The sequence below is a fragment of the Lagenorhynchus albirostris genome, chromosome 12, assembly GCF_949774975.1.
Source record: "Lagenorhynchus albirostris chromosome 12, mLagAlb1.1, whole genome shotgun sequence".
Taxonomy (NCBI): domain Eukaryota; kingdom Metazoa; phylum Chordata; class Mammalia; order Artiodactyla; family Delphinidae; genus Lagenorhynchus; species Lagenorhynchus albirostris.
In genome coordinates, this window is record NC_083106.1 from 13893820 (window position 1) to 13912863 (window position 19044).

The 19044-nt window shown below is 44.2% G+C and overlaps 1 protein-coding gene across 1 annotated transcript in view; it reads right to left on the reverse strand.

Annotated features, from left to right (window-relative positions):
• The window catches only part of LOC132530543 (estrogen receptor), an 88328-nt gene that overhangs the window by 8382 nt on the left and 60902 nt on the right, over positions 1-19044 (reverse strand). The gene's annotated exons all lie outside the window — the stretch shown is intronic.

Genomic DNA, 19044 nt, shown 5'->3' on the forward strand with positions numbered 1-19044 from the left:
TTAAGATAGTGTTAGTTGGGTTTCTGTCACTTGCAACTGAAAGAATCCTGACTCTTTGACTTAAGTTGTGAGCTCAGCCCAAGGAGCAGAGGAAGGTGAATGATTAAGAGGTGAGAAGTACTGAAAGCAAAAGGAGGGCAGGATGGAGTATTCTTGTCTTGGGACCACAACGATGGCTGTTCTATCAAGTAAACACTGCAGAAATCAGCCCATCCTACACAAATGCATCATCTCGTAGGGCGCAGACGACGCGGTATTTTTCTCAAGATATACGTCTATTTAGCAACATTTTTTTTTTGGTCTTATGAGCCCACTGGCCCACCCGTAAGTATATTTCTTCTCCTCCCCTCCCCCCATCCTCACTGGTATTTTCAGGTTAAAGGCCCCCAAGTTTATGAATCCCCGACTTTGTACTTGTAACGCAGTGACGAGTTACTGCTCACACAGCAGCCTGTAGGCCGGGAATGGGGAAAACACCCACACAGAGGAACTTACAGTAAATACAGTTGTAATTGCCTGGAATGGAAAAGGGCTAATATTTAAAACAAATACAACAATAGCAGAACCAGAATGGTCGGGCTCTGGGCTTACAGGCAGTAGAATAGAATAATGTAGTTTTGATACCCGGAGGCACTCTGATACAGAGGAAATTGAGCACAGAATGAGTAAGCAGCGGACAGGCAGTGGGATAAGAAAGAAATGCTGGATTACTTATGTTCCATGTGGGCTTCTGATAAAGACTGTGTCCACTAGAAAAATGGGCAAATGTCTAGTGGCCTTGGTGTTGGCCAGGAGGTAACGGATGGCAAGGGAGGTGTATGCCAGTGGGCTGGGGGGGTCAGGGGCGGCCTCTCCAGAGCCCCACGGCCATGCCTCTCCCTGCCCTCACATCATCACACACATTCTAGCCTCGCGTCTCTCAGAGGCCCTGCGTCTGGCTGGATGTCCTGGGAACCTACCCAGGCCACAGAACTGAGTTAATCCAACTTGGATGCTGTGTTTTCTACCAAATTCCTTTTTTGTTACCACCCAGGATGCTGGCCTCGTTCGTCAATAATCCCATTCTTGTTCATGGAAACCACAGAACCAAGGAGCTTCCATGTCCCCGCGTGGGAAGGTGACGCTCAGCGGCACCTACGTGTGTGCACAGGGTGAGGGCACTCTGTGCAGAATCACGGGCGTCCTGAGGGCCCGCGTTGCACTCTGCCCTCTCCTGTGGAGGTAAGAGCCTGGGCACTCAGGCTCTGGGGAGTGTGGTTTTCCCTTGTGCCGCTGGTTCCCCATCCTCCCGTGGGCTCCCCCCTCCCGCATGCTCTCATTGAGAACCTACTGTATGCGGACGTTGTGTCACGAGATAGGGATTCCAGGCCTTATTTTCTTTTAAGCATTAATGTCTTAAGAGCAGCTATTGCCTGTGGAGGAAGGATTGTCTTCACACTGTCTCTCGGGATGCAAGCCACTCTCAGAACAAGCCTGTTTTTCTAGTCCTGTTTTGGCACCAACACAGCTTATCATCTCATCCTTGCGAGATGCTTCCTAGCCATGCAAATATACTTCGAAATAAATATACAGTCCTGTAGAAATGCCAATAATTGACAACTGCAGCCATCTTCCTTTGGGGCTTTTCTGGCAAAACATGTGGTCCGTGTTTGCTGCCTTTTGCCCCTAAGGGGCCGGTGGAGAGAAACAACAGAAATCCGAATTCCCAGAATGCTTCAGGTGCTCTGGCAAAAGCCAAACAGGGTTCCCGGTAATTTCCATACCCCAGGTGGTCCCTGCCACCCTGGACAGCTGCGCCAGTGTTCCCAGCAGCACGGAGCCAGTGATCAGACAGTGCGAGCCTTCAGAAAGAGTCTTACAACAAGGCAGGCTTTTGCAACTCCCCAGGCTGCTCCAAATCCCAAAGATGGAAAAAAACAATCTGTATGTCATTATCCAGTCTTGAAGTGCTGTTGGCAGATCTGAGCCTCTACATATTCTGAATCTTGCAGCCAACATTGGGAGCTTTTAGGAAGAGCCTATGGAGAAAGCGGGTGGCAGAAAAGAACGGGGAGTGGGACTGCATGGGCCCCCCATAGACACGAGATGTCAGCCTCTCTCCCTCTCTGGCTCTCAGTGACCGTTGCCCTTGCTCTCTCTCGCCTTCTCTTTCTCTGCTTGGACACTCTCTTCCTTCTTTCCTCCTTTTTGCTCCATCCCACGGGAACACCCTTACTACCCCTCATCACTTCTCCAGATGATGGAGTCTTCTGGAGGCTGGAAGAATGCAGATATGGACACGGTAGTGCATGTGTGCATGTGACTGTGTCCAGAGGAAACAGTAGCACAGCCCAGGGTCCTGCTCGCCCGGCCACTGACCTCCACTGAGGGCACACCTCACTGCTCCCGGAGAAGTGGGGAAGGCTGAGGCTCACCAGATGCTTGAGGACAAAGTTTCAAGTAAGGCCATTTTCTTTTTTGTCTTTTCCAGAAGGAAGAATGTGACAACGGACCCTGGGACAGTCATTCCATCTATAGCAGCTTGACCAGAAAAGCAGAGGGAATGACTCAAAGGAAAAAGAGAGTGAAGAAAACTCCTCAAACCCACGGCTGTAAGTGGTCCAGGCCAGAAAGCTGCCGCTCAGCTGGAGTAAAAGAGAGCTGCTTTCTGGATCTGGCTCACGGACGACCCAGGGATTCATTGGCAGGTCAGCCTTGAAGGTGGGCCGCTGGGAATGGCTTCCACAGCCAGACGGTGTGCGCTCATAACTGCCTTCAAGGCTGAGTTTCATGAGCACTGCGTCCGTTTTAGCCTTCACCTCTGACTGCGGCTTCTCCTCCTGGGGTTGCTGGTCCTGGTGGGGTGTTGGACAGCTCGTGGCCGCTGAAGCCACTTAGTGGGAAGGGCTGAGCTGGATGTCCTACAATGCGTGGGACAGTCCCAAACAATGAAGGATTTTTTTTTTTTTTGCTGTACGCGGGCCTCTCACTGTTGTGGCCTCTCCCGTTGCGGAGCACAGGCCCCGGACGCTCAGGCTCAGCGGCCATGGCTCACGGGCCCAGCCGCTCCTCGGCATGTGGGATCTTCCCAGACCGGGGCACGAACCCGTGTTGCCTGCATCGGCAGGCGGACTCTCAACCACTGTGCCACCAGGGAAGCCCAGGAGCCTTCTTTTTGTTAATTATGTCTGTAATATATTAAGAAACAGCCAGGGTTCTGATTTTCCTATTCTTCAGTCAATTACTACCTTTCTGAGGTCAAGAAGACAGTCTGAAGAGACACGTGATGGAAAATGTGCAGCGCATCTAATACGAAGGGGTTTGTTCACAAGGTTCCACGCGGAACTCCTAGTGCAGGTGAGCTAGCCTGGTCTCAGGAGGCCTTGAGGGTTTCACTTTTTTCCCAGAAAAGGCAGGTTAAAACATTCTGGCTGAATTTGTTTCCCTGCATCTCACCTTTTCTCACCTGGCCTTTCAAAGACAACGGAGCAACAGTGCAGAGCAGGGAGTGGCTCTTTACACAGGTTGGGGCAGATTTATTTTCCAAAAATGATCACAACAGTATCTCCCATCTGACATGTGTCTCTACGACGTGATCTTGGCAGACCTGTCATGGAGATGTGCGGGTTACGGCCCTCCCTTGAGTCTGGGTGGACCCATAACTTGCTTGCCATCAATAGAATGGAATAGAAGTGACGCCACCTGGCTTCTAAGGTATGACATGCCTGTCATACAAGGCATAGAGCTTCTGCCTGTCATCTGGGACACTTGCTTCTGGAGCCCTCACCGCCTTGTAAGGGGTACAGTGCAACAGGTAGTGAAGAAGCCAACGCCACAGATAAGCATCCCAGTGGACAGCTCCAGCTGATGTCCCAGCCAACAGCCAGCATCAATCGTCGGCGTGGGAATAAAGTCCTTTAAGATGTCTCTGGCCCACGACTATCAAATTACTCCCAGTGGATGACCCTCACCTGCGGCCCCAGACATGGTGGAGAAGAAACAGTCCATGCCCTCTGTGCTCTATCCAAATCCATGATTAATAGAATCCAACCCTTTTTTTTCTTCTTTTAGCCATTAAGTTTTGGGGTAACTTATTACACAGCAGCAGTAAACAGCACACCTGGATATCTGCGCCAGACATTCAGGGAGGAAAATGACCCAGAACCAGCAAGTTGGAGACTAGACTCCTGATCCGGGACATCATGAGATGAAACAGCATTTGAATACTTCCTGCTCCATGTTATGAATCCTACTGTGTCTCAATGTCTTGGCCCAGCCCTGACCTTCACTCTTGTCAGTATAATGGTCAGGGCTCAAGCTCATCCTATCAGACCCTGTACACAGTTAACAATTTTCATAGGAGGCCTTTATCCCTAACCACTGCCCAGCTGATTATCAAAATATATGGATCTTCCCTTAACTGGCAACCTCAAATATCTGCACCCTACTTTCTTATCAGAGAATAAAACACTCAAATTCTGGGCTTCCCTGGTGGCGCAGTGGTTGAGAGTCCGCCTGCCGATGCAGGGGACACGGGTTCGTGCCCCGGTCCGGGAGGATCCCACATGCCGCGGAGCGGCTGGGCCCATGAGCCATGGCCGCTGAGCCTGTGCTTCCGGAGCCTGTGCTCCGCAACGGGAGAGGCCACAACAGTGAGAGGCCCGCGTACTGCAAAAACAAAAACAAAAACAAAACAAAACAAAAAAAACACTCGAATTCTCAGTTGCATAATCTTTATCGAGTGCTGGTTGTGAGAAATGGACCTTGTCAAGATGTGCCTAAAGGAGAGATTTTATGTGGAACAACTAGTCTATTTTATTTTATTTTTATTAAAAGCCAGTGGAGCTTATAATAGAATGTGTTCCCTTTGCTTTGGCCCAGCAAAGGAAACTGAGAGCCAAATTTGTGGCCCACTCCTAGCAACCGTACAGATGGACTACTGTGTGCTAATCTGACTCCTGAATTTATTATTTTCTTCACATTATTTTCCTTTTTTTCAGATTGGGTTAATTACTGCCTTACTCCCTTTGCATCACATGAAATTTAGTAAGCCATTTCTAATCCTCTGTGGAATAGGCAATGTATAAACAAAATAATGAACCAGACGCCCCTCCCTCCTCTGCCAAGTTAATAGACTGAGTTAGTGTGAATACAGATGTTTATAAAACATCCTTAAACGTTCATCCGAATTAACTGCGAAGCCAGAAAAAATGACATACAACCTAAGAATATATAGTTGGTTGAATGCACATGTTCACATCATCCTGAGTTGAACAGCACTATTTAAAAACCCTGTGATGAGCAACGCTGGCCACTGTGAAGTGACACCTTCTTGTGTGACTGTAAAGTCCACCCCTTCTTGGTGCTGGTTTGCATGTTTATCTCCAGAACCACAAAGATTCATATACACTTTTTTCCCCCTTTTTCCTAGATAGAAAATCAAAATGGCAAAATGGCTGATAGTCTCGCTGATTATTTTGAAAAAGATAATTAGCGTCCAAAATGACTATTTCAGAAAGATAAGTGGACATGTAGACGATACCTATTCTTTAGACGTATCAGTTCCATCATTTCAAGTGAGCTCTACAGTAGATAAAAATTGTGTGAAAAGGTATCACATGACTGTGACAGGCTTATCTCATTTCTCCTTAATAGAGCCTTGGGAAAGGATGTATTACGTTGCAAAAAGGAGACACAGAATTCCAGAATTATGGATTTAAGTTCAGTGTTTTTCAAACCATTCTGAGAATCAAAATCCTTTTAAAAGAGTGAACTTCATGTGAAACATTCACATAGTTTATAAACGGAAAGAAGTCAAACTTCTCTGATCAAAGTGGGAGAAAGGGAGAGGGGGAGACTGGAGCCTGCTCACTCAGCCCCCCCTCCTCAGCCTCATGTCCCCATCCTCTGGTGACCAGAGGCACCTTCTGAAACATGAGGCTCTAGCAGAAGATTTCAAAAGCACTGATCTCGGGACGATGCAAAGTCAAGCCACAGACTGGGAGAAAATATTTGCAAAAGACACCTTTGCTAAAGGACTCTTAGCAAAATATTCAAAGAACTTCAAACTCAACAAAAAGAAAACCAACAACCAGATTAAAAAATGGGCAAAAGACCTGACACTTCACCAAAGAAGATATAGAAATGGAAAATAAGTATATGAAAAGATGCTTCACATCATATGTCAGTAGAGAACTGAAAACTAAAACAACAATGAGATACTGCTACACGTCTATTAAAATGGCCAAAATCTAAAACACTGACATCAGCAAATGCTGGCAAGGATGTGGAGCAACAGGAACTCTCACTCATTGCCAGTAGAAATGAAAAATGGTGTAGCCACTTTGGAAGACAGTTCGGCAGACTTACAAAACTAAACATACCCTTTCTATATAAGCCAGCAATCATGCTCCTTGGTATTTACCCAAATGAGTTGAACATTCATGTCCACACAAAAACCTGCACATGGATACTTATAGCACCATTAATCATAATTGCCAAAACTTGGAGGCAAGATGTCCTATAGTAGGTGAATGGATAAACTCTGGTACCTCCAGACAATGGAATATTATTCAGTGCTAGGAAGAAATGACGCCACAACTACTGAAGCCCACATGCTGCAACTACTGACGCCAGCGCACCGAGAGCCTGTGCTCCACAACAAGAGAAGCCACCGCAATGAGAAGCCCGTGCACCGCCACGAAGGGTAGGCCCCACTCACCACAACTAGAGAAAGCCCGCTCACAGCAACGAAGACCCAATGCAGCCAAAAAAAAAAGAAATGAGCTATCAAGCCATCAGAAGACATGGAAAAATCTTAAATTCATATTACTGACTGAAAGGAGCCAATCTGAAAAGACTACATAATATATGTTTCCAACTATATGACATTCTAGAAAAGACAAAACTAAGAAGACAGTAAAAAAAAAATATCAGTGGTTTTCAGGGGTTAGGGAAATGGGTGGGTTGAATAGTCAGACCACAAGGATTTTTAGGGCAGAATGTCCTAAATAACATACAGAGTGGAAACTCCTCTGTACATACTATACTGATGGATACATGTCATTTCACATTTTTTAAAACCCACAGAATGTACAACATCAAGAGTGACCCTTAATGTAAACTATAAACTTTAGGTGATAAAGATATGTAAATGTTAAGTTCATCGATTCTAACAAATATACCTCTCTGGTGTGGGATTTTGATAATGAGGGAGACTGGGGGTGGCGTGGAGGGGGGCAGGTTACATGGAAAATCTCTGTACCTTTCCCTCAGCTTTGCTATGAACCTAAAACTGCTCTAAAAAATAAATTCTACAAATAAATAAACAATTTTGTTAATTTTTAAAATTGAAGGATAGTTGATTTACAATGTTGTGCCGATCACTGCTGTACAGCAAAGTGACTCAGCTATACATATAGACATTCTTTAAGTAAATAATTTTTAATGTGAAAAGTCCCCCTACTGATCCACTCATTAATTTACTTGTTGGGAAACAGAGGCTCACAGAGGTTAAGGAACTGGGGCTAGTGGATGCTACTGCTGGGAGGGTCTTCAGACAGAACAGCAAGGCTGGACTCGCCTGAGGTCACCCTGTGGGTAAATAAAGGGCAGAGTTGGAACGAGCACCCAAATACCCCTCACTCCCGGCAGTACTGAAAGGCTACACAAAGAATTTCCTAACTTCAAGGTTTGTGAGAAACTAGAAATGACCGCCAATAACCTCGCCTCCAGAGATATTTGAGAAAACTAATAATTTTTCTGGAATGATTTAGGAGCACTCCAGATTTTCCAAACAAGGTGCAAGATGGTGTGGAGAAGAGGTGCTGGTGGACCCAGGCACCTTCTAAGAGTCTCTTTAATTAAGAACATTTACCAAAATGTTAACAATGATTACTTTTGTGCAGTGAAATTATGATGACTTGGGAGATATTTTTCTTGGTGGCTTTTCTGTATTTTCCAAGTTCTCTGCCTCAGGCATGTATGCCTTTCGTAATCTGGTAGAAGAAAATGCTATTGAAAATACAAAATCAAAGTGCCTTTCATTTCTATTATTTCACAAGCTTTGTCAATGCCTGGACTGATGAGAGGGAAACAGCTGGTGATGGATATTCCGAGGACTAAGGAGCTTGCTGTAGGGATATTACTTATTACTATTTTCATAATATTGCTATCATCCCTAAGCCTGTTCACATTTCTGAAACTCTTCAAGGTTTGCCATTTCGGCAGAAAAGGGAACTAACAAATTTGTTACCAAAGCTTTGGAGAAAATTTTTCTTAGTTGGAAATACCTGCGTCATGTCATCAGTAACCTGAGCTACTTATCTAAGTACAGAAAAGATCAGCTTTGTCCCACGAGGACTGGCAAGTTGGAACGCAAAGGAAGCAGAGCATTAAGGTCTTACTAGAAGGTGCTGAGTGCTTGGCTTTCACTGAACGCGAAGGTTATATTATCTCACTCAGAGTAACATCCGCTCTACCAAAAGTAAGGGCTTCACCATCAAGATGAAAAAGGAAAGGTCGTGTCAGTCACACAAAGTCCCAGAACCCAGAGCAAAGGAAATCTTTGGAGGAGGCAGGTTGTCCTTCCCGAGATGAGTTTTTAAAGGGAGGTTCACTTACGGCCATTCAACCTCTTGTCTTTCTTTTTATAAATATCCCTCAGTAAAAACAGTGGCAAAGGGACCAAAGGCAGAGGGTAAGATACTAAATGCCAACCCTCTGTGCATCCTGACTGCTTAGAATAAGAGCAGTTCACCAGCACAGTGTCTGTGCAAGTCATAAAATTTAAAAATGGCATAATAAGCACCTATATAGATAATAGATAATAAAATAAACAACATTCTCTGAAGCGATAATTTGCTTCCAAAGGAGTGAGCTTGGGATGTTTGTAATATGATGTTTATAACATGTCCTGTGTAGAAATTCCTGCCTGGGAATTTCACAGCTGAGGGCAGTAGCTGGGCTGCAGGGAGCTGTCTGCATCGCTGCCTCTGAGGCGGATGCACCCACGTCTGTCTTCCACATGCATGAAAAGGTTACATTTATGTAAAAGTGTAATTTGATAAAGTTTTCTGGGGCAGTAGGCAATATGTATCAAGAGACAATGATATCTACACTCTTTCATCCAGCAAATCCACTTCCAGAAACATTATCCAAAGTAATGATCGCAAGCAGGCAAAAGACAATTATAAGAACGCAAAAGAAGCGTTGTTTATAATAACAAAAGCGAGAAGTCACTTGTGTTTAACAATATCAGATTCGTTAAATAAATGATCTTATATCTTCATGAATGATTATAGCAGCCATTTAAAATCTTATTTTTGTTTATTTATTTATTTTTATTTTTTATTTTTGGCCGTGCGGCTTGCGGGATCCTAGCTCCCCGACCAGTGATTGAAACTGCACCCTTACCAGTGAAAGCTCAGAGTCCTAACCACAGGACAGCCAGGGAATTCCCTAAAATCTTATTTTTAAAGAGAGTACATGTGTATGATCCTAATTAACATGGGTAAATCTAAAGATGAATATATATACACACAGTACGAAAAGAAAACAGTTTTGAACACAAATTAAGTGTTAGTCTAAAGTAGGCACTATATTGTAAAAGTTAACCTGTATTAACAGGTAGGCACTATTAAGCTCGCCATTTCACGGACCAGGGAATAGGAGCCCAAAGCGTTTAAGTAACTTGTCCAAAGTCATACTACTAAATAGCAGAAAGGGGATTTGAACTTGGAACTAGAGTCCCTTGCTCTTAACCCTTATCCTCTATTGCAGTAGGATCCACCAAAACGTCCACATGGTTGGTTAACCTCACGTGGTCATTTCCTTAATAATACATTTTGTTATTTTAAAATTATCTAAATTTAACATATTTTTTGTAATCATAATTTCATTTTTAAAAAGAACAGTTCTGAAGTCAGAAAGAGAAAAACATATACCGTATTCTAACGCATATATATGGAATCTAAAAAAAAAAAATGGTACTGATGATTCTAGTTGCAGGGCAGGAATAAAGAGATAGACATAGAGAATGGACTTGAGGACACGGGGTGGGAGGGGGAAACTGGGGCGAAGTGAGAGTAGCATCGACATATATACGCTACCAAATGTAAAACAGATAGCTATTGGGAAGCAGCCGCATAGCACAGGGAGATCAGCTTGGTGCTTTGTGACCACCTAGAGGGGTGGGATAGGGAGGGTGGGAGGGAGACGCAAGAGGGAGGGGATATGGGGACATATGTATGCATATGGCTGATTCACTTTGGTGTACAAGAGAAACTAACACAGTATTGTGAACAATTATAATCCAATAAAGATCTATTAAAAAAAGAGAACAATTCTCTTTTTATATCTGTCTTTATCTTAAGATCGTGCCGTCCCTGAGGTCGAAAGTGCCTTACTAATCACTGCTACTATACTCACTACTGGTATGACCATGGGGTCACTTTGATGGAGCGTCCCCAGGGCCCAGGGAGCAGTCCACATGGCTCACTTTATGCAAACTAGTATGTAGGAACTACTACTAGCTCCCATTTTACAGATGAGGCAACTAGAGGCAACTTTTCCTTTCCAGCATTTAATGCCTGGAAAAGTAGTAAATGCTCAATAAATGGTAGTGAAGCTAACATAAATCCATGGACATCACCCAGTTCAGTGGGGGTATTGCTGTCTGTCTTATATGCCAGAGAAAAACAAAACCGAAAAAGTAGATATAAAGTAAAAACTCAGAGAAAATAGAACAACCTCAAGCTACCTCAACATACAAAAGTAGCCGTACCCCCTGGGGGAAAGTGCTGAAGGAGTCTGAGGCTGATGTGGTGCTCAAGGACCAGGACCCCATGGGAGAGGCAGGGAGTTTGTTTTTCCACCTTTCTTTCAACCCAAGAGAAGCAGTCAGATGTAGCCGTGGGCCCACACATGAAAGGCTAGGCCCAGAAGTAGGTCTTCCAACTAAGTGTAGGGGTGTTTGGTTTAGACTGAAAACTTGACAGTCTGACTTTCCATTTAAATGTTTCAGGAAGCAAACATATTCCAACACAGCTTTTACTTGTTCAATGAGTATCATGCAGGAAAGGAAAACCCCATTAAAAAGCAATATGTTATTTCACTTCTGAGCTCAAGAAATGAATGGGATTTTGTTGCTGTTTTCTCATGGTCTTCTTCAGTTCAAGTGTCAACACACATTTAGATTTATAGTTCAATGTGCCAGGCATGAGGGCAGAGAGAGGGCATCTATGGCCCTTCCAAATATAGGGCCTGAGTGTAATTCTTGTCCTATGATTAGAACAGGGAGATCGTGACACCAAAGTCTCTGCAGGATATTAGATCACATAATATTTTCCCCCTAAAAAAACAACAGATTATAATAGTAATGATGATATTAGCTCATATTTTTAAGTTATCTTGTTATGTCATGACAAACCTTTGGGTTAACAGGACAGTTTAGAATTATTATTTCTATTTTATAGTTGAGGAGACCAGTGAAGAGCGGTCCAGTGGCTTGATGAGACCCTGTTAGTTTAATGGTGGAGCCAGAACGTTCCCTCTTGCCTTCTGACTCCAGCCAAGTCCAACTCACCCTAATGACTCAGTTGAAGCATCGGTGCTCAGGTAAGGACCCTGCTGTCCATCTCTGCGGACACTCTGCTTCCCTTCATCATGACATTCTCTTATCTCATGACATTGACATGATCTGTTAATTGCCTGTGTCCCCTGCCCAAGCCAATGTGTGAAAGACAGGCCTCCATTTCCTGTCCCCAGTGCTGGGCAATGTTCTTTCTGAGCACCAGCAGTTTTTCCCCACAGTTTGCAGAATGGTTCACTTTATAATGTACTAGAGAACTAGTTTAACTTAGCAGACATTTCATCACCTACAGCAGTAGTGTTCAAACTAATTTCCACACATTACTGAGAATTAAAAGAGGATTCTCAAAGGTCCTTAAACTGTCTCCTGGCCTTTTAAAATTGTGCGCTTTTATCTTAACAATATTCTAAACAATATCATTAAGACATTAATTTCAGAATGTTCTATGTCAGTTAGATCAAGAGTTCTCAGTCCTGGTGAGACTGAAGTCTTGGTGGGAGCTTTAAACAAATACCGATATTCACGGTTAACGATATTGGAATCTCTGGGAAGGGTCCCCGCAACAGAATTTTTTCAGAGACCCCCAGAGGATGGAAACGTGTGGAGTATTGAGATGGACCCATCTAAATAATCCATATCATCTTTGACTGTTTCCTAAGTTACATATTTTTCACCCGTGCTCATGATGGCCTCAAGTCTAACAGTTATGTCTTAAGTATCTCAGAAAAATAAATGCAGAAGCAAACAAAATACATAAATGACGTGTTCTTGCCCAAACAGGGTGCTACAGAAGCAAAGCTTTTGCCATTCTTTTGAACACAGACAAGGGGGGAGAACAGGGTCCTCACAAGAGGCTCGGTAGACTAGCAGACAGAGATCTGCCCCAGCAGGCTGCAAAAAGCAACTCAGTTTCTGCCAAAACATTATTACCAGTTTGCCTTTCAGTCTGTATTTAATTTGTGAATTTGTTTTGGTTTTGTATGTATATAAGAGCTATGAACATGGAGTTTACACTCATTCATGTACATAATGTGATTATTCATATTTAAGCAACATACAAAGAGCTTTTTTTTTTTTTTTTTTTTTGGTGGTACGCGGGTCTCTCACTGTTGTGGCCTCTCCCATTGCGGAGCACAGGCTCTGGACGCGCAGGCTCAGCGGCCATGGCTCACGGGCCCAGCCGCTCCGCGGCATGTGGGATCTTCCCGGACCGAGGCACGAACCCGCATCCCCTGCATTGGCAGGCGGACGCTCAACCACTGCGCCACCAGGGAAGCCCCAAAGAGCATTTTAAATCAGCAGTGGGGTAGTCTGGGGCATTTTTCTTTTTTTTTAACGGTCCCGTATATTATTCAAACTTAAGAATACAGACAGGTAATTTCTGGGCCCTAGAGAATGTGGGTGAAAGTGGTGGTTGAATCAAGGACCTAGGAGACAGCTTCCCCCTGTGTCCATGCTCCTTGGAGCATAAAAGGATGGGCAGCTGCTCCTCCCTCTGAGGTTCTTGAATATGAATGGATAACTGCTCCTAATATCAGGATCCTCGGAAGGATTTCCAGTCTCCCAATGGCTCCTGCCTTTGCCCCGTCCAAAGAGTTAAGACCCCCAAGTCTTCCCCACGTGACAGGCACTTAGCTGGTTCCCCCAGTTCCTTAGAAGTTCCAAGAAGTCTCTGCAAGAAGACGCAGGACCCATTCCACCCCTTCTGGGGCCTGGGACTATTCCACTCACAAGAAGGACATCTTTGCCGTGAGAATGCAGTTTTTTTTAACCCCAAATGACCTGCGTGAAATCCCACTTCAGAATTCCCAGGCAGGAACTTATGTATCATCTGCTAAGAAAAACGTGCCAGGGCTTTTGTATTTGGAGAGTCACAGACTGACACTTATGTGCACATATTACGTGCCAGGCAGTAAGTGGTCATGGTTTCAATAGTCACAACGATTCTGTGTGTTAGGTATCATTATTTCCAGTTTACACATGAGGCTCAGGGAAGTGGCTTAGCAAAGGGCATCCAACACCGCCTAAGGAAGTGCCCGAGCTGCTTCTCTTGAATGCCTGGGCTCTCTAAGACAAAGTCCACGCTGCGCCGAGTGTTCAAGAAATTAACGGAGGCCGAGAGGCTTCAGGCCACACCCTTAGGTGGGAGCAAGGAAAGACTCCAAGAGCTGTCGACTGCCTCCAGAACCCATCAGCCAGTGAGGAGACAGTGAGCCACTTAGTAACTATCAAGGGCCGTTTATCTCAAAGTTACCACAATAAGCAGGGGCTCCCTGGAGAGGAAGCTTGGCATTATAAAGAACCCAAGAGAGAATACAATCAAATCTTCTCCACTGTGACAGCAATGGGCAAACCTGACAATGTGTCTGTCTGAGATTCCAAGGCTTGTTCCCATCAGGAACTTTCAACTGTTAAGAATGAATGATCCTTAATGTTTGCAGTCAACATATCTACAGTATGTTTTTAAAATGTTTTTTCATCTAAATATAGGGAGACTGAATCATTGTCTAACTTCTACACTTAAAAATATCCGGGCATCCCTGGTGGCGCAGGGGTTGAGAGTCCGCCTGCCGATGCAGGGGACACGGGTTCGTGCCCCGGTGTGGGAAGATCCCACGTGCCGCGGAGCAGCTGGGCCCGTGAGCCATGGCCGCTGAGCCTGCGCGTCCGGAGCCTGTGCTCCGCAACGGGAGGGGCCGCGACAGTGAGAGGCCCGCGTACCGCAAAAAAAAAAAAAAAAAAAAAAAAAAAAAAAAAAAAATACCAATGCAGTGAATAATTGTCTAATAATTAGCAGAGAGAAAGCAAAGAATTCAGCTCCGAGAGAGGAAATAGTCTTTGTGATGGGAGCCTGTTATAATTAATCATGATTACAAATGCTTCTCTGACGAGATTGCAGCCTCTGGTGAACATATACAAAGCAAATGGATGTCACCAGCTTCAGCCTCAGATGTTTCATCAAGACATCAAGATGACAAGATATGCCATGATTAACAAAGCAGAACTAGGTGACAGACAAGAGCTGGTACCATGTTTATGTTTACATTTAATGTATATGCACCCGTGGCATATTCCATATCCTTTTTTCTTTAAATGAACACGGGGATACACACGTTAGAGATGTTGTCATAATTCTTCCTTCCTGGCATTTTACTTTCCTTTAACTTTCCACCTCGGGTTTTTAGCCCCAGTGGTTTTGGCTCCTTATTCTTCTTTAATACTCCATCAATTGAAAGAGACATGTTGTCTGAAGATCAGCTTTGGATGAACAGGTAATCAAGGGTACAACATTTTTACAGCAGAAGACTTTCCAGGAGTAACAAACGTGCCTGCCAATGGTAACACCGGGATCCAGCGGGCAAAGAGTCGGAGTAATTGGAATTAGTTTGTGGATAAGGAGAGAAAAGAAGATCCACTGTAACACAGAGGGCAGAGGAGCTGCAGTCAGGGGTCTGACAGGCTCTCCAGGGAGCCAGTTGGATAAAGTTACCTGGGAGTGAAGTACGTGAGGCTCTTCAGAATTACTGAGGCATATAAAGCATTGTGGTCAGAAAGATGTTCAGAAAATGGGGAGAAATAATTATTAAATCGATCTTGAAGGCCAAACCCAACGTTCATTAGAGACTGTAGATTTATACGTATTAAGCTTTGACTCATGAATTTTTCCGAGTCTTGGAAAACACTTCCTAAATGGGTGGTGTTCTGAATGAGGGTGGATTCTGAAGGCTTTATGAGGACCACACAGATGGGGAAAGAGGATGAGAAGAAGCAGAGTCAACTGATGGTGAATGGGGACACCACAGAGTTTTCATTAAGGTCCGTCAAAATTAAGGTTCAAATAACAATCAATTACTATCCATGAGATAATATTGCTCTAAAGTTTCTCTAAATAAAATTAAATAGCACAATTAACAAAGCCTCAGGAGAAGAGTTACAATCTCCATTGTTATTATCACCCTCCTGTCCTTGCATACTTTTTTAAGCCTAGCAGAAGGCAGGCCTTTAAACTAAAAGCACTTAATTTTATTGAAAAAAAGGCATGAACTGACTCCGTTTAAGCCAGAGATTCTCATGAGTGATGATGACAGTTGTCACTGATTGAGGACGTACTATGTTCCAGGAACTGCATTAGACACTTTATACACAGTTTCCCCTTGATCTCACAATAACCCAAGGAGATGGGCATTATTTTTTTCCCATTAATAGTCTGACATTATCTAGATCTATAGTACACTGAAAAAGATGATATGTTTCATCATGGTGGGAACAGCATGGGAAAGATGGGGACTTTCTAGGTGCTTTTGGTCATGTCCAGCAAATACGCGTCTATTAAATGACTGAAGGGTCTAATACTTGTTGGCAGTTCACAGGCTGTGAGGAATAAAAAAAATTAATAGTTTATAGGGAAATTAGGACATACACGCATAAAGAACCCATCCAGGCTAAAATAAAACACTGAAAACCCAAAACCAAAGAATGATGTCATTCACTTTCATACATTTGGCTTACATTTCATGGTGGGAATTCCATAACTGATGAGTTATTGAATAAATTAATGAAATTATTGCATCAATTATTGAAATCAGTGCACCAACTGCCCAAATGCTAGATTGTGAGGTACTGGCTCTAAGAACTAAAACAGTCTGGAGAAGAAAATCTCATTATGGACTTGGGTTGTAGCAAGATTTCCTGAATGAGGTGAGATCTGAACCGGACCTGAAGAATTTGAAATATTGGAATTACAAAGAAGAACTGAAGTCATGCTGGGTAGCAGGAATACAGTAACCGGGCACAGAACCTCCTTCCCGGTCCCCCTCTGTAGCTCCAGCTCCATCCTCCTCTCCCACTGCTGCTGCCTCCCAGCCTTTTGCCCTGAGCTCACTGCTCTGTTCGCATTTGCCCTACCTTGAGCCCTGTCCAGCTAGTTCTCAGAATGCCTTGACATGAGCATTGATTTGGCTAGGGCGTCTTTGGATTAACTAGCAACGCCTCTGTCCTTTGGTGGGGAGAATAAAAACAAACAGTGTTTGTCCTGTGGATATTAGAAGCTTTTGCAAGCAAACTAATAAATTATTCTGTCTCAGAAATGATGAATCCCTCCCCCTCGCAAACAGCTGTGAAGAGGGCTTCCCCTGGAAATGTTGGCATTTGGGAGACCTTCTCAAGGCTTCCAGAAAGACATTCCTAACAGGTCCTCATAACAACCTTTCAACTCCCCTTGTGTCTCGACCCCAAAGTCAAGGCCAATGTAAACACACTCTTCTCAGACTTTGTCGACAGGGGCTCAGCCCAAAACCCAGGGTTCCTCCATACACTGAGGTCTTGTTTCCCAGGGACCAGAAAAGCATCTTCTAGTGAAGGTTTCCTGAATCATTTCTAGCTTGGCTTCCGTCAGAGATTCCAGGAATTAGAGTCACTTTGTATTTTGTCTCATGACAGGTGAAGAGCTGCCCCTGATCAGAGCAAGGAATTGGTTGGGTTTTTAGAAAAGTCCATACCTCCAGTTGAGGGAAAAACCTGTTGATCGTCGTGGTGACCCTCATATGACTGATCACTTTTTGACTCTGAAAAAGGCCCTGAGCTCCACACCACTGTGTTCAGGAGTCATGTTTTTTTGATTCTGTTTTTCAGGAACAATATGAGACACCAGGAGCTGTGCTCAGCGGCAGATCCGCTTTTCCAAAACAGAGCTCACTTTTGGAGTGGAAAGAGCGATTCCACTTTTCCCAAGTGGAGAGACGGCTTCTGTTTTGCTACAGCGCGTGAGCCAACAGTGCCGTCCTTACAAGAAAAGATGAGCTGCTGGTATCTCATGAAAAAGACAACTATAAACTCTGTCAGTAAAACAGTGCCTCGTATTTCCAAAATAGCGTTCCAACCCTCCCGGCGCAAGGGAGCTCACAGAAGATCCTGAGAAAGGGGTAAAAGAACAAGGATAGAGCAGGAAAGTTTAACTGGTGTCAGGGGGTAGCAGGTGGAGGTCCAAATCCTGCGGTGGGAAATACTGTTTGGAGATGCTGGTGTCAGTCTTTAATAAATACTTTCTTGTGAGGGCTTAAAGTTTTTCCTCTGGGATTTAAAATACTTAGGTCTATAAATCCAATATTTTGATGGCAAAAGTCCTGCCTTTTTTATTACATAATATGAAAAAAAACACCCTCCTATAGGAACAGACCAGTAATGAAGGAAAAAACTCTGCAGATCTGAAGGATATAGTTTTGATTACCAAGATCAGAGCAGCTCCTTTTGTTGATTTTATAACTCCAGCTAATTTCACTTCCTGTCCGGGGTATTATTTCCTGGTAAAGGTAGGAAGAAAGTCCCAGCACTTGACAGGCCTGCCTTCCCTGAAATTAACAGATTGCCCACACGAGAGACGTCGGCGTGTGCCAGGCCCCCAACGAAGAAGGAGCAGGTTCAGGACGTGGCGCTGTGCAGCCGAGTGGCACTGCTCCCAGAACTCTCATCCAATAAAGAGCCATTATGGGATCTGGACCCTTCAACATACAGGACAAATGACTCAAATGAAAAGCACAATACACGTTGAGTGGAACCTGAAACTTGAATGGAGTGGTAATCACTTCCTTAGTAGAGACCACATTATTTTTCATGCAACTTCATTCTGTAATTCAGTCCCTGCCTAGTGTAATAGTACAGATTTCCATTTATCACTTAAGTGAGAATGATTACTATGACAACCATTAAGCAATATAGGTTACTAGCATTGGTGGGGAAGAGAAGTGGAAAATTGTTAGGGGATATGGGAAGGGATTGGCATTCAACAGGAAGAAACAAAACATCTCAAAACACAAGGGAGTGCCGACGCTTTCCATATGGGATCGACACAAACTGTAGTTCAGCTACTGGGAACTTCGAGACCGTATCGAATGATGTAAGAAACTAAATCTAAAATTGGGTCCAGGGCTTCCAAACAGTTGTGATTTGTATGTGAGAATGAGGTCTCCGGCATGAGGGAGGCCTGAGGCTGGGGGACTAAGGCCCAGATTAAGGGCAGGTGCAGGTGGCACCCCACTGTTAAGCTTCAGGTGGTGCAGACTGGGGATCTAGTGCTTAGACTCAACTACCAAGGAGTCTGGGACGAGTCAGGGTGCTGATTCAGGCTGAGCCATAGTTTCCATCTGGGTGACCTGGAGTGACTCATTATGCAACAGTCAACCTCACCACCAAAAAAAAAACAGATGCCACTCTCAGCTAAGCTTTCTCAAATGAATACATGGGAGGGGACAGTTGAATTAGACACCATGGATCAAATGAAAACCACTCTTCCAGCTGGACCAACGTACCGAACTCCACGTTCCTCAGTTTTAGAACTAGGTTTTTCTATCTCTGAGCCAATTATATATTTCAGCTAATCAATTTTGACCAGAAACATGGTATGTCTCAAATAAGCCTCTTTGCTTATGATCTGGAACTTAGAATTGGTCACACTATCCTAACAGGGTCACTCGCTCTAC